The sequence below is a fragment of the Melanerpes formicivorus genome, unplaced genomic scaffold, assembly GCF_026170545.1.
Source record: "Melanerpes formicivorus ecotype bairdi unplaced genomic scaffold, bMelFor1.0.p_v2 SCAF_135, whole genome shotgun sequence".
NCBI lineage: Eukaryota > Metazoa > Chordata > Aves > Piciformes > Picidae > Melanerpes > Melanerpes formicivorus.
This window is the reverse complement of record NW_027142487.1, coordinates 143,796-156,831: the sequence shown is the minus strand read 5'-3', so window position 1 is coordinate 156,831 and position 13,036 is coordinate 143,796. Positions and strand designations below refer to the sequence as shown.

The 13,036-nt window shown below is 55.3% G+C and overlaps 1 long non-coding RNA gene across 1 annotated transcript; it reads left to right on the top strand.

Moving 5' to 3' along the window:
* Positions 1–3,226: 3,226 nt before the first annotated feature.
* Positions 3,227–5,709, top strand: LOC137456714 (uncharacterized). The gene is made up of 2 exons (XR_010991085.1): positions 3,227–3,602; positions 5,063–5,709. It is a non-coding gene; the product is annotated as an uncharacterized lncRNA (long non-coding RNA).
* The last annotated feature ends 7,327 nt before the right edge of the window (positions 5,710–13,036 follow it).

The following is a 13,036-nucleotide window of genomic DNA, read 5'->3' as shown; positions in this document are numbered from 1 at the left end:
CCTGCTCTATTCTATTCTATGAAGACCTTCTTCCTAACATCCAGGTTTAATTGGTGAGAGCAACAGACTTGGTTGCTGCCACCCGCTGCTAAGGGGTCTGAGTGGCCCCCAAATGGGGTTTGGAGGCAGGTAGAGGTTTCTTTTGGCAGGTGAAGGGGTTTTGTGGGCATCTAGAAGGGGTGTGGAGCCCCCTGAAAGGGTCTGGGATAGTGTCAGGGGGTTCTGGGCTGGTCCACCAGCGGGTCTGGGGACATTAGAAGCGTCTGGGGGTACCTAAAACGGAGCTGGGCGTATCAGATGGGGGGTTTGGGTGCCTCCAAAGGGGTTTTGTGGGCATCTAAGTTGGGGAATCTGGGGGGGTCCTGAAGGAGTTGGGGGGTTCTCCTCAAGCTATGAGCAGACACACAGACAGTTGTTAACGGACTTTCTTTGATCATTCCAGGTCTGGTGTGCTGGGACTGGCAGGATCTTCCTGAGCTGTCCACGTACAGTTTCTGTCGACACTCTTCAGCTCGTACATCCGGTTTGCTGACAGAGGGTGTGGGGTTTGTGGGGCCCGGCAGCGAGACTTTTCCAAAGAGGAGCTCTTAAGGGCAGCTCCAAGGTTAGGTTTGGAGTCTCCTGGAGTCGCACACAGAACGAGTCTCACGATTCCAGTGGTCTAATTTCATAGCTGCATTTTCTTCTCTCTGCCTAGGTGACAGGACGACCTCACTAATGAAGAGAGATAGCCTGAGCTCTGCAGGAACCTTGAACCCAAGCAGCCAGTGCCTTCTGTGAGTACAAGCTGTCCTTGCTCAACGTGGAACTAGTTGAGAGCTGAAGCCAGACCACACCATAATTCCCTCAGCTTCCTCTTCTGCACATTAAACAGTCCCAGTTCCTTCAGCCACTCCTCGTAAGGCTTGTTATCCAGACCCCTCACCGGCTTTGTGGCCCTTCTCTGGACTCACTCTCTCACAAGGGGTGTCCTGGGGAACACCACTTGTGCCCGGCCGGCCACCGGCTGGGTTTAACTCTGTTCCCCACCGCTCTCGGGGCCCAGCCATCCATCCTGTTCTGCTGTCCAGCAGTCCCTTTGAAAAAAAATCCATCTGAAAAAAGAAGTAGCAGAGAAGGAAAGCTGAAGCTGCAAAGATTGCAATCCCCTCAGTTCTGGTTGTAGCCAGGTGGGGGTTGGTCTCTTCTCCCAGGCAAGCAGCACCAGAGCAAGAGGGCACAGTCTCAAGCTGTGCCAGGGGAGGTTTAGGCTGAATGTTAGGAAGAGGTTTACAGCTTGGCCAAAGACTCTTCTGATCCCTGTCTTCTGGTCGTGACCAGCAGCGTGCACGGGTGGCCAAGAAGGCCACTGGCAACCTGGCCAATATCAGGATCAGAGTGGCCAGCAGGAGCAGGGAGGTCATTCTGCCCCTGCACTTGGCACTGGTTAGGGCACACCTTGAGTCCCGTGTCCAGTTCTGGGCCCCTCCGTTTAAGCAAGACGTTGAGTTGCTGGAAGGTGTCCGGAGAAGGGCAACCAAGCTGGGGAGGGGTTTGGAGCACAGGCCTGTGAGGAGAGGCTGAGGGAGCTGGGGTTGCTTAGCCTGGAGAAGAGGAGGCTCAGGGGAGACCTTCTTGCTTTCTACGACTCCCTGAAGGGAGGTTGTAGCCAGGTGGGGGTTGGTCTCTTCTTCCAGGCAAGCAGCACCAGAACAAGAGGACACAGTCTCAAGCTGTGCCAGGGGAGGTTTAGGCTAGAGGTTAGGAAGAGGTTCTGCACAGAGAGAGTGATTGCCCATTGGAATGGGCTGCCCAGGGAGGTGGTGGAGTCACCATCTTTGGAGGTGTTCAGGAGGAGACTGGATAGGGTGCTTGGTTGCATGGTTTAGTTGATTAGGTGGTGTTGGATGATAGGTTGGACACGATGATCTTGAAGGTCTCTTCCAACCTGGTCCGGTCCATTCCATTCCAATCAACTAAACCACGGCACTGAGTGCCTCATCCAGTCTCTTTCTAAACACTTCCAGTGATGGTGACTCCACCACCTCCCTGGGCAGCACATTCCAAAGGCCAATCTCTCTTTCAACCTGCTCTATTCTATTCTATGAAGACCTTCTTCCTAACATCCAGGTTTAATTGGTGAGAGCAACAGACTTGGTTGCTGCCACCCGCTGCTAAGGGGTCTGAGTGGCCCCCAAATGGGGTTTGGAGGCAGGTAGAGGTTTCTTTTGGCAGGTGAAGGGGTTTTGTGGGCATCTAGAAGGGGTGTGGAGCCCCCTGAAAGGGTCTGGGATAGTGTCAGGGGGTTCTGGGCTGGTCCACCAGCGGGTCTGGGGACATTAGAAGCGTCTGGGGGTACCTAAAACGGAGCTGGGCGTATCAGATGGGGGGTTTGGGTGCCTCCAAAGGGGTTTTGTGGGCATCTAAGTTGGGGAATCTGGGGGGGTCCTGAAGGAGTTGGGGGGTTCTCCTCAAGCTATGAGCAGACACACAGACAGTTGTTAACGGACTTTCTTTGATCATTCCAGGTCTGGTGTGCTGGGACTGGCAGGATCTTCCTGAGCTGTCCACGTACAGTTTCTGTCGACACTCTTCAGCTCGTACATCCGGTTTGCTGACAGAGGGTGTGGGGTTTGTGGGGCCCGGCAGCGAGACTTTTCCAAAGAGGAGCTCTTAAGGGCAGCTCCAAGGTTAGGTTTGGAGTCTCCTGGAGTCGCACACAGAACGAGTCTCACGATTCCAGTGGTCTAATTTCATAGCTGCATTTTCTTCTCTCTGCCTAGGTGACAGGACGACCTCACTAATGAAGAGAGATAGCCTGAGCTCTGCAGGAACCTTGAACCCAAGCAGCCAGTGCCTTCTGTGAGTACAAGCTGTCCTTGCTCAACGTGGAACTAGTTGAGAGCTGAAGCCAGACCACACCATAATTCCCTCAGCTTCCTCTTCTGCACATTAAACAGTCCCAGTTCCTTCAGCCACTCCTCGTAAGGCTTGTTATCCAGACCCCTCACCGGCTTTGTGGCCCTTCTCTGGACTCACTCTCTCACAAGGGGTGTCCTGGGGAACACCACTTGTGCCCGGCCGGCCACCGGCTGGGTTTAACTCTGTTCCCCACCGCTCTCGGGGCCCGGCCATCCATCCTGTTCTGCTGTCCAGCAGTCCCTTTGAAAAAAAATCCATCTGAAAAAAGAAGTAGCAGAGAAGGAAAGTTGAAGCTGCAAAGATTGCAGTCCCCTCAGTTCTTGTGGTACCCGCTGTGAGATCCTAAGCCACCTGAACTGAGCCGGTCAGGCAGCCAAGCTAGTGCAGCAGTGTCTTCTGGAGAGTTGATAGGAGCCAGTTCTGTGGGGTTTGTTGAAGTGAGTGGCCAGTCGTTCTACATGAACAATTGTCTTAGTGCTAGCAAGTAGGAGGCTCTGAAGTGTGGTACTTTGAATGCTCCATTCATACTTGCCCTTCAGGAGGAGCCAGCTCTTTCATTGAAGGATCTTCCTGAGGTGTCCAAGTACAATTTCTGTTGACACTTTTCAGCTCTTACATCCAGGTTGCTGACAGAGGATGTTGGGTTTGTGGGCGCTGGCAGCGACAGTTTTCCAAAGAGGAGCTCTAAGGCCAGCTGCAAGGTTAGGTTTGGATTCTCCTGGGGTGCCTGTGCTTGAAAGCCCCCCAGAGGCCGTGCAGAGTGGTGCTCGCAGTAGCTCTGTGCAAGTCTGCCATGGGCTCAGGAGGCCAGTATCTAGAGAGAGGGAAGGACAGAGACACTTCTAAGACAGTTTTAAAGAAATAATTATGAGAAGAGGCAAATTAATTCTGGGGACTCATGTGATATATCTGTTTAAGAGAAAAAAAAATGAAGGAGGTTTCTGACCATAACCAGGCTGACAAAGCACAGTAATGTGGTTTCCTATGGGATTCAACTCCTCCTGCATTGCACAGGACACTTCAACAGCTGTCCTGACAAGCTCTAAGTAATGAACTTAATCCACCCTGTGCAAGCAATGGGGCAAAAGGTTACAAAATCCATGTATGCAATTGAGACGTGTTACATTGGGACGCCCAGGATACAGCTCATCAAGCTCTCCTAGTTTTTAGACGCAAGATGGAAGAAGGAAGGGGGAAGACAGAGCAGAAGGTCTATTTAAATATGAAACTCCTAGGCTGAAAGAAAAGAAAAACATTTTAAAGAGCACTCAGTGAGACTCTGTCACCAGCATAGCTAATCACAGAATCACTGAGTGTTAGGGGTTGGAAGGGACCCCAAAATAGCATCCGGTCCAACCCCTGTGCCAGTGCAGGATCACCTGGGGCAGGTTTTGAATGTCTCCAGAGACTCCACTAACTCTCTGGGCAGCCTGCTCCAGGGCTCTGGCACACACAGTGAAAAGGTTTTCCCTTCTGTTCCTGTGGAACTTCCTCCTTTTATTCGTCGGACGCAGCGAAGCCGCTGGGTCGTGTTGCTGCGGCAAGGTGACCCACCCTGTAGTTGAGGGCCTGGGTCTGTGCCTTCATGGCAGCCTGTTCCCTTGGCACCCTGTCAGCTTAACAGCCCTGTACTCGGGGTCTGTGTGACGAGTTGTGGAGCCCTCCATCCCCCTTCTGTCCCCAGCAGCAGCCCAAGGTCCCTGTAAGCAGGGCTGGGGAGGCTGCTTTAGGCAGCTAACAGGAACCAACCTTGCCTGGCCCTTAGGGGGCTGAGGTCAGTCCCTGGGCTCCTGAAGAGGTGGTGTTGCGCTGCTGCCAGGAGGGCCGGCCCGTAGGTGGGGCACGGGCCAGAGCCTGTGGCTCTCTGTGGGGCTTTTTGGGAGTGCTGCTGAGGCCTCACTCTGTCCTGTTGGCATCCTTTGTCAGGGTAGCCAGATCCTAGGCCTGATGTCTATCGTTAGCTCAATCGCAGAATTTCCTCGTCTGCTGTTCCTGTCCGTAAATTTTTGCCAGTGCTTCTGTAATAAAAAGGTTTTTATTTCTCCTGTAACTTGCAAGCTGGTGACCTCCTTAGGAGCACCACTGTGTTGTTCACAAAGTTCTTTGCTGTTGCAAAGCTGGGAGAAGTGTGAGGTTCAGCTGATGAAGTTTCTCTCTTTAGAAGTGTCTGCTCAGCCGTCCTCTTCCTGGATCTCGGAGCTTTGTCTCTCCCTGTTTGCGGTGCCCCGACAAGGACTTGTGCCGACACATCCTCGGGAAGCTGAAACCACCAAAGGGTTTAATGGGTTTGAGACAAAATTCACCCAACTCCTTCTGCGGTGGTGTACGGGAAAGAGTCGGTAGGGGAAGCCGCAGGACAGCCTGCAGCAAAGCTCAGGACTTGTTCCCTCGCCTCTGCCTTCTGCACGTCTCCTCGTCGGCCGCCTGTAAGCGAGACGCTTCACCAGCTGGCTTGTTTGAATTCAGCAAAGTTATGGCATGGAAGTTATCTGGTAGGAGTCGTTGCTAAACAGATGTAGTTGAAGCTTTGTATCTTCCGTTCTCTCTACTAGTTATTCTAATCTTGCCCTGTTGGTTTAGCCCATCAGTTTTCATGTTCTCTTCATCTATTAGTAGCAGAAGAAAGGGCCCCTTGATTCCAGTATTTCTTGCTGTAGTTCAGAGGTAGAGTTGGCTTTCCCTCTGACCTTTTATACTTTTACTTTGTGTTAAGTGGAACCCAAAACTGAATAGGATACTTTGTGTAAAGCTTGAGCAGCCCTTAACTTTCGAATTATTATACTGCATGCACTAGTGCTTTGCAACATTCACAGGACTGTGGTGGTGTCAGATAGTTCACTTGCATTTAGTTCCTCAGGGGCCAGGCCTTCCTTTGGGCTGATAGTCTTGGCCAAAGCTGCAATGTTCAGTCCTTGCTGTGAAAGGCAGGAGGTGCTGGCTGGGCAGTTTGCTTTATTTTGTGCCTTTTTGGGGGTGAATCAAAGGGAGTGGGGGGATTGTGGGTGGGCTGGTCCTGCCACGTGGGGCAGGGGGCTGCTGCAGCAGAGGAGCAGGTGAGCGAGGGCTGGGGTCCCCCCCTAAAGTGCTGAAAATTCTCCGAGGGCACCACAATATCTTTAAAAGTGTAAGTACTGGGGTGAGGCGAGGCGGAGGCAAACCTCTGGTTTGCAGCTGGAGAGGGAGGGCTTGGAGTGACTGGTGCGTAAGAAAGCTTTGGAAACGACCCCTGTCTGCCCTCTCTGCTTCTAAAAGGCTTTTAGCATTGGAAACTAAAACCCACGTGGGGGCCCGGCTGCTGCCCACGCCCAGGGAGGTGCTCAGTGCTGCCACCCGGTGTGTAACGGCCGGCAGTGCAGCCGTACCGCGGCGTGTGCCGCCCCGGGGGAGCTCAATGCTGCCACCCTGTGCGTAATGGCCGGCAGTGCAGCCGTGCCGCGGCGTGTGCCGCCCCGTGGGAGCTCAATGCTGCCACCCTGTGCGTAATGGCCGGCAGTGCAGCCGTACCGCGGCGTATAGCGCCCCGTGGGAGCTCAGTGCTCAACCCTGTGTGTAATGGCCGGCAGTGCTGCCGTGCCGCGGCGTGTGCCGCCCCGGGGGAGCTAATTTCTGCAGCCTAACTGCGCTGAATGCTCGAAAATTCTTAGGGGGAGAGCGGAGAGCGGAGAGCTTGACTCGAGCGTCGCTATGGATCCGGCGCCTGCGCCCTAGCCCGGATCTGCTTCCCAGTCGCTTCCAGTTCTCTGCCAGTCCTTTGGTGGGAGGAAACTGTTGGGACCGGGAGGGCACCGGGAGGAGGCCATTACTGTGTAGTTTGGTAATACCGACGGCTGCAGCTGGTGCTGAGCTAAACAGAATGATCACAGAAGGCTTTTGCTCTGAAGCCAGAGCTGCCTGCTGGCGGAACGAACGTTTTTCTGACAGCTCTTGGAGGAACATTTCTGTACAGGTGTTCCCCAGGGCTCCTCAGCTGCTCAGAACTCAACGTGTTGTCTTGGAGGGGAATAAAACCCATGGAAAGCTGAGAGTGAGGTGACAACGCAGGCACCGCCCCCCCCGGCGTGTCACCGTCCCCCCAGCGTGGCACCGCCCCCTCAGCGTGTCACCGCCCCCTCAGCGTGTCACCGCCCCCCTCCAGCGTGTCACCGCCTCCCCCAGCGTGGCACCTCCCCCCCAGCGTATCACCGCCCCCCCCAGCGTGGCACCGCCTCCCCCAGCGTGTCACCGCCCCCCTCCAGCGTGTCACCGCCCCCCTCCAGCGTGTCACCGCCCCCCTCCAGCGTGTCACCGCCCCCCTCCAGCGTGTCACCGCCCCCCTCCAGCGTGTCACCGCCCCCCCCCAGCGTGGCACCGCCCCCGCCCAGCGTGTCACCGCCCCCCTCCAGCGTGTCACCGCCCCCCAGCCTGAACCCCACCCCCCAGCATGGCACCGCCCTCAACAACATGGCGCCAGATGCTTTCAGGGTTGTGGCTGGTAGAGGTTGCAGCTCTTCTGCTGTGTCCCAGGTCAGTGCCAGTCTCTGCTGCTTTGTGGGGTTTCTCTATAGCAGCCGCTGGAGGTGCGCGGGGCTTGGGGGGGTGGCCACCGGCGGGGCAGCGCGGGGCTTTTGGGGGGGGGGGGGGGCGTGTCCGGGCTTGGCCGGTGGGGCTCTGCCGGGGTGGCGGCTGCTGCCTCAACCGTACCCAGAGGCCCCGTGGGAGCTCAATGCTGCCACCCTGTGTGTAATGGCCGGCAGTGCAGCCGTGCCGCGGCGTGTGCCGCCCCGGGGGAGCTCAATGCTGCCACCCGGTGTGTAATGGCCGGCAGTGCAGCCGTACCGCGGCGTATAGCGCCCCGTGGGAGCTCAGTGCTCAACCCTGTGTGTAATGGCCGCAGTGCAGCCGTGCCGCGGCGTGTGCCGCCCCGTGGGAGCTAATTTCTGCAGCCTAACTGCGCCGAATGCTCGAAAATTCTTAAGGGAAGAGCGGAGAGCGGAGAGCTTGACTCGAGTGTCGCTATGGATCCGGCGCCTGCGCCCTAGCCCGGCTCTGCTCGCGCCAGGGGGGCAGCGTCCCGGTGGTCGCTATGGATCCGGCGCCTGCGCCCTAGCCCGGCTCTGCTGGCGCCAGAGGGGCAGCGTCCCGGTGGTCGCTATGGATCCGGCGCCTGCGCCCTAGCCCGGCTCTGCTCGCGCCAGGGGGGCAGCGTCCCGGTGGTCGCTATGGATACGGCGCCTGCGCCCTAGCCCGGCTCTGCTCGCGCCAGGGGGGCAGCGTCCCGGTGGTCGCTATGGATACGGCGCCTGCGCCGCAGCGGGTCCGGTCCCGCGCACGCGCCCTCCTCGCGGGCTGCGCCCCGCTTTTCTGGCCGGGGGGGCGGGCACCGCGCTGAGCAGCTTTGGAGCCGGAGCGGTCGCGGAGAGCCCTGATTCGGCGCCTGACGCCGTTCTGTGCCCCAGGGTGCCTGCGAACCGCCGTCCTTTGGCGGGGCAAGGGGTCCTGGCGCATTCGGGGAGCTCGCAGTGCGGTTTCCGGTGTCGCTGCCGGCCCGGGACTCTCAGGTGTGTTCCTTCCGGCGTCTGAAGGTGGTCTGGGGCCATCGGCAGGGCTTTTGGGGGTGACGGAGGAGGTCTGGGGACACCTAAAATGGTCTGGGGATATGTAAAGTTTAGTGGGGCCATCTGAAAGGGTCAAGGGTCGTGGGGAGGCAGCTGGGCACCTCCGTCGGACCCTTTGGGAGGTCTCTGCAGGCTCCCGTGGGAGCTGGGGGTGTCTCGGGGTGGGTTTGGGTTTGTGCTGCAAACAGCGTTGATAATGACTTAGAGAAAGACACACAAGAGACTCAGTAAGTCTCTTGTATCGTGCTTCTATTCTGGCGCCTGACACAGGTAGGATCATGTCAAAAGAGCTGTGTGTCTTCAGAGAGGTTTGGGCAAACTTTTATACAAAAAGTTATCTGTCTATAATGACAGAGGTCCAGATGCTGCCTATCTATACAAAGCTTATCTATCTAAAAGAGCAGAAGTACACATATCATGCAGGTGTCCTTTATTGTATACAAAGGAGCATCTTGTCCAAGACTAACAGAAGTGAATCACTGACAAATCCTGTTATTCCTTCTCTATCCAAAGGCTGTCTGCCAACCCCTCTCCCCCTCCCTGCGTTCCAGCATTTCAGCTAACAAGCGGAAAATTCTTATCAACTCTGTGGTTCTGTTAATGAGACTTTTCTGTTCGTCAATTCCCCCCTTTCTCACAGCCAACAGTATATTCCTATACTATATTTTCTTAAGTCAAACTTTGGACCCAGGCTTTCTGAGCTATCTTTCCCATGCTGACACTTGTGGAAGTTACTCTCAGATGTAGTCACCCAGTCTGATGGCCCCCAAGTCCAATTCAATGAGGCTTCCCCAAATAAAGGGGTCCTCATTTGGCCTCGAGGAAGTTCAGTGCATATCCAACAGTTAGAGAGATTAGTTTGCAAAGCCAATTCTTGCCTAACGTGTAAGTACATATTGCCTTCCCATCCCTCAATTTCCTTGCTGTGCTGCAAAGATTTTGAGAGGAATTTCTAGGTATTAACTACAGCCAGGGCAATCCTTCAAGTGCCCTAGGAATGCGGTGAAAACCTTTTGGGAATTGTTCCTGCTCTGTTACTCCTCAAGCTATGAGGAGCTCTTCAGGGCAGCTCCAAGGTTAGGTTTGGATTCTCCTGGAGTCGCACACAGAACGAGTCTCACGATTCCAGTGGTCTAATTTCATAGCTGCATTTTCTTCTCTCTGCCTAGGTGACAGGACGACCTCACTAATGAAGAGAGATAGCCTGAGCTCTGCAGGAACCTTGAACCCAAGCAGCCAGTGCCTTCTGTGAGTACAAGCTGTCCTTGCTCAACGTGGAACTAGTTGAGAGCTGAAGCCAGACCATACCTTAATTCCCTCAGCTTCCTCTTCTGCAGATTAAACAGTCCCAGTTCCTTCAGCCACTCCTCGTAAGACTTGTTATCCAGACCCCTCACCAGCTTTGTGGCCCTTCTCTGGACTCACTCTCTCACAAGGGGTGTCCTGGGGAACACTACTTGTGCCCGGCCGGCCACCGGCTGGGTTTAACTCTGTTCCCCACCGCTCTCGGGGCCCAGCCATCCATCCTGTTCTGCTGTCCAGCAGTCCCTTTGAAAAAAAATCCATCTGAAAAAAGAAGTAGCAGAGAAGGAAAGCTGAAGCTGCAAAGATTGCAATCCCCTCAGTTCTGGTTGTAGCCAGGTGGGGGTTGGTCTCTTCTCCCAGGCAAGCAGCACCAGAGCAAGAGGGCACAGTCTCAAGCTGTGCCAGGGGAGGTTTAGGCTGAATGTTAGGAAGAGGTTTACAGCTTGGCCAAAGACTCTTCTGATCCCTGTCTTCTGGTCGTGACCAGCAGCGTGCACGGGTGGCCAAGAAGGCCACTGGCAACCTGGCCAATATCAGGATCAGAGTGGCCAGCAGGAGCAGGGAGGTCATTCTGCCCCTGCACTTGGCACTGGTTAGGGCACACCTTGAGTCCCGTGTCCAGTTCTGGGCCCCTCCGTTTAAGCAAGACGTTGAGTTGCTGGAAGGTGTCCGGAGAAGGGCAACCAAGCTGGGGAGGGGTTTGGAGCACAGGCCTGTGAGGAGAGGCTGAGGGAGCTGGGGTTGCTTAGCCTGGAGAAGAGGAGGCTCAGGGGAGACCTTCTTGCTTTCTACGACTCCCTGAAGGGAGGTTGTAGCCAGGTGGGGGTTGGTCTCTTCTTCCAGGCAAGCAGCACCAGAACAAGAGGACACAGTCTCAAGCTGTGCCAGGGGAGGTTTAGGCTAGAGGTTAGGAAGAGGTTCTGCACAGAGAGAGTGATTGCCCATTGGAATGGGCTGCCCAGGGAGGTGGTGGAGTCACCATCTTTGGAGGTGTTCAGGAGGAGACTGGATAGGGTGCTTGGTTGCATGGTTTAGTTGATTAGGTGGTGTTGGATGATAGGTTGGACACGATGATCTTGAAGGTCTCTTCCAACCTGGTCCGGTCCATTCCATTCCAATCAACTAAACCACGGCACTGAGTGCCTCATCCAGTCTCTTTCTAAACACTTCCAGTGATGGTGACTCCACCACCTCCCTGGGCAGCACATTCCAAAGGCCAATCTCTCTTTCAACCTGCTCTATTCTATTCTATGAAGACCTTCTTCCTAACATCCAGGTTTAATTGGTGAGAGCAACAGACTTGGTTGCTGCCACCCGCTGCTAAGGGGTCTGAGTGGCCCCCAAATGGGGTTTGGAGGCAGGTAGAGGTTTCTTTTGGCAGGTGAAGGGGTTTTGTGGGCATCTAGAAGGGGTGTGGAGCCCCCTGAAAGGGTCTGGGATAGTGTCAGGGGGTTCTGGGCTGGTCCACCAGCGGGTCTGGGGACATTAGAAGCGTCTGGGGGTACCTAAAACGGAGCTGGGCGTATCAGATGGGGGGTTTGGGTGCCTCCAAAGGGGTTTTGTGGGCATCTAAGTTGGGGAATCTGGGGGGGTCCTGAAGGAGTTGGGGGGTTCTCCTCAAGCTATGAGCAGACACACAGACAGTTGTTAACGGACTTTCTTTGATCATTCCAGGTCTGGTGTGCTGGGACTGGCAGGATCTTCCTGAGCTGTCCACGTACAGTTTCTGTCGACACTCTTCAGCTCGTACATCCGGTTTGCTGACAGAGGGTGTGGGGTTTGTGGGGCCCGGCAGCGAGACTTTTCCAAAGAGGAGCTCTTAAGGGCAGCTCCAAGGTTAGGTTTGGAGTCTCCTGGAGTCGCACACAGAACGAGTCTCACGATTCCAGTGGTCTAATTTCATAGCTGCATTTTCTTCTCTCTGCCTAGGTGACAGGACGACCTCACTAATGAAGAGAGATAGCCTGAGCTCTGCAGGAACCTTGAACCCAAGCAGCCAGTGCCTTCTGTGAGTACAAGCTGTCCTTGCTCAACGTGGAACTAGTTGAGAGCTGAAGCCAGACCACACCATAATTCCCTCAGCTTCCTCTTCTGCACATTAAACAGTCCCAGTTCCTTCAGCCACTCCTCGTAAGGCTTGTTATCCAGACCCCTCACCGGCTTTGTGGCCCTTCTCTGGACTCACTCTCTCACAAGGGGTGTCCTGGGGAACACCACTTGTGCCCGGCCGGCCACCGGCTGGGTTTAACTCTGTTCCCCACCGCTCTCGGGGCCCAGCCATCCATCCTGTTCTGCTGTCCAGCAGTCCCTTTGAAAAAAAATCCATCTGAAAAAAGAAGTAGCAGAGAAGGAAAGCTGAAGCTGCAAAGATTGCAATCCCCTCAGTTCTGGTTGTAGCCAGGTGGGGGTTGGTCTCTTCTTCCAGGCAAGCAGCACCAGAGCAAGAGGGCACAGTCTCAAGCTGTGCCAGGGGAGGTTTAGGCTGAATGTTAGGAAGAGGTTTACAGCTTGGCCAAAGACTCTTCTGATCCCTGTCTTCTGGTCGTGACCAGCAGCGTGCACGGGTGGCCAAGAAGGCCACTGGCAACCTGGCCAATATCAGGATCAGAGTGGCCAGCAGGAGCAGGGAGGTCATTCTGCCCCTGCACTTGGCACTGGTTAGGGCACACCTTGAGTCCCGTGTCCAGTTCTGGGCCCCTCCGTTTAAGCAAGACGTTGAGTTGCTGGAAGGTGTCCGGAGAAGGGCAACCAAGCTGGGGAGGGGTTTGGAGCACAGGCCTGTGAGGAGAGGCTGAGGGAGCTGGGGTTGCTTAGCCTGGAGAAGAGGAGGCTCAGGGGAGACCTTCTTGCTTTCTACGACTCCCTGAAGGGAGGTTGTAGCCAGGTGGGGGTTGGTCTCTTCTTCCAGGCAAGCAGCACCAGAACAAGAGGACACAGTCTCAAGCTGTGCCAGGGGAGGTTTAGGCTAGAGGTTAGGAAGAGGTTCTGCACAGAGAGAGTGATTGCCCATTGGAATGGGCTGCCCAGGGAGGTGGTGGAGTCACCATCTTTGGAGGTGTTCAGGAGGAGACTGGATAGGGTGCTTGGTTGCATGGTTTAGTTGATTAGGTGGTGTTGGATGATAGGTTGGACACGATGATCTTGAAGGTCTCTTCCAACCTGGTCCGGTCCATTCCATTCCAATCAACTAAACCACGGCACTGAGTGCCTCATCCAGTCTCTTTCTAAACACTTCC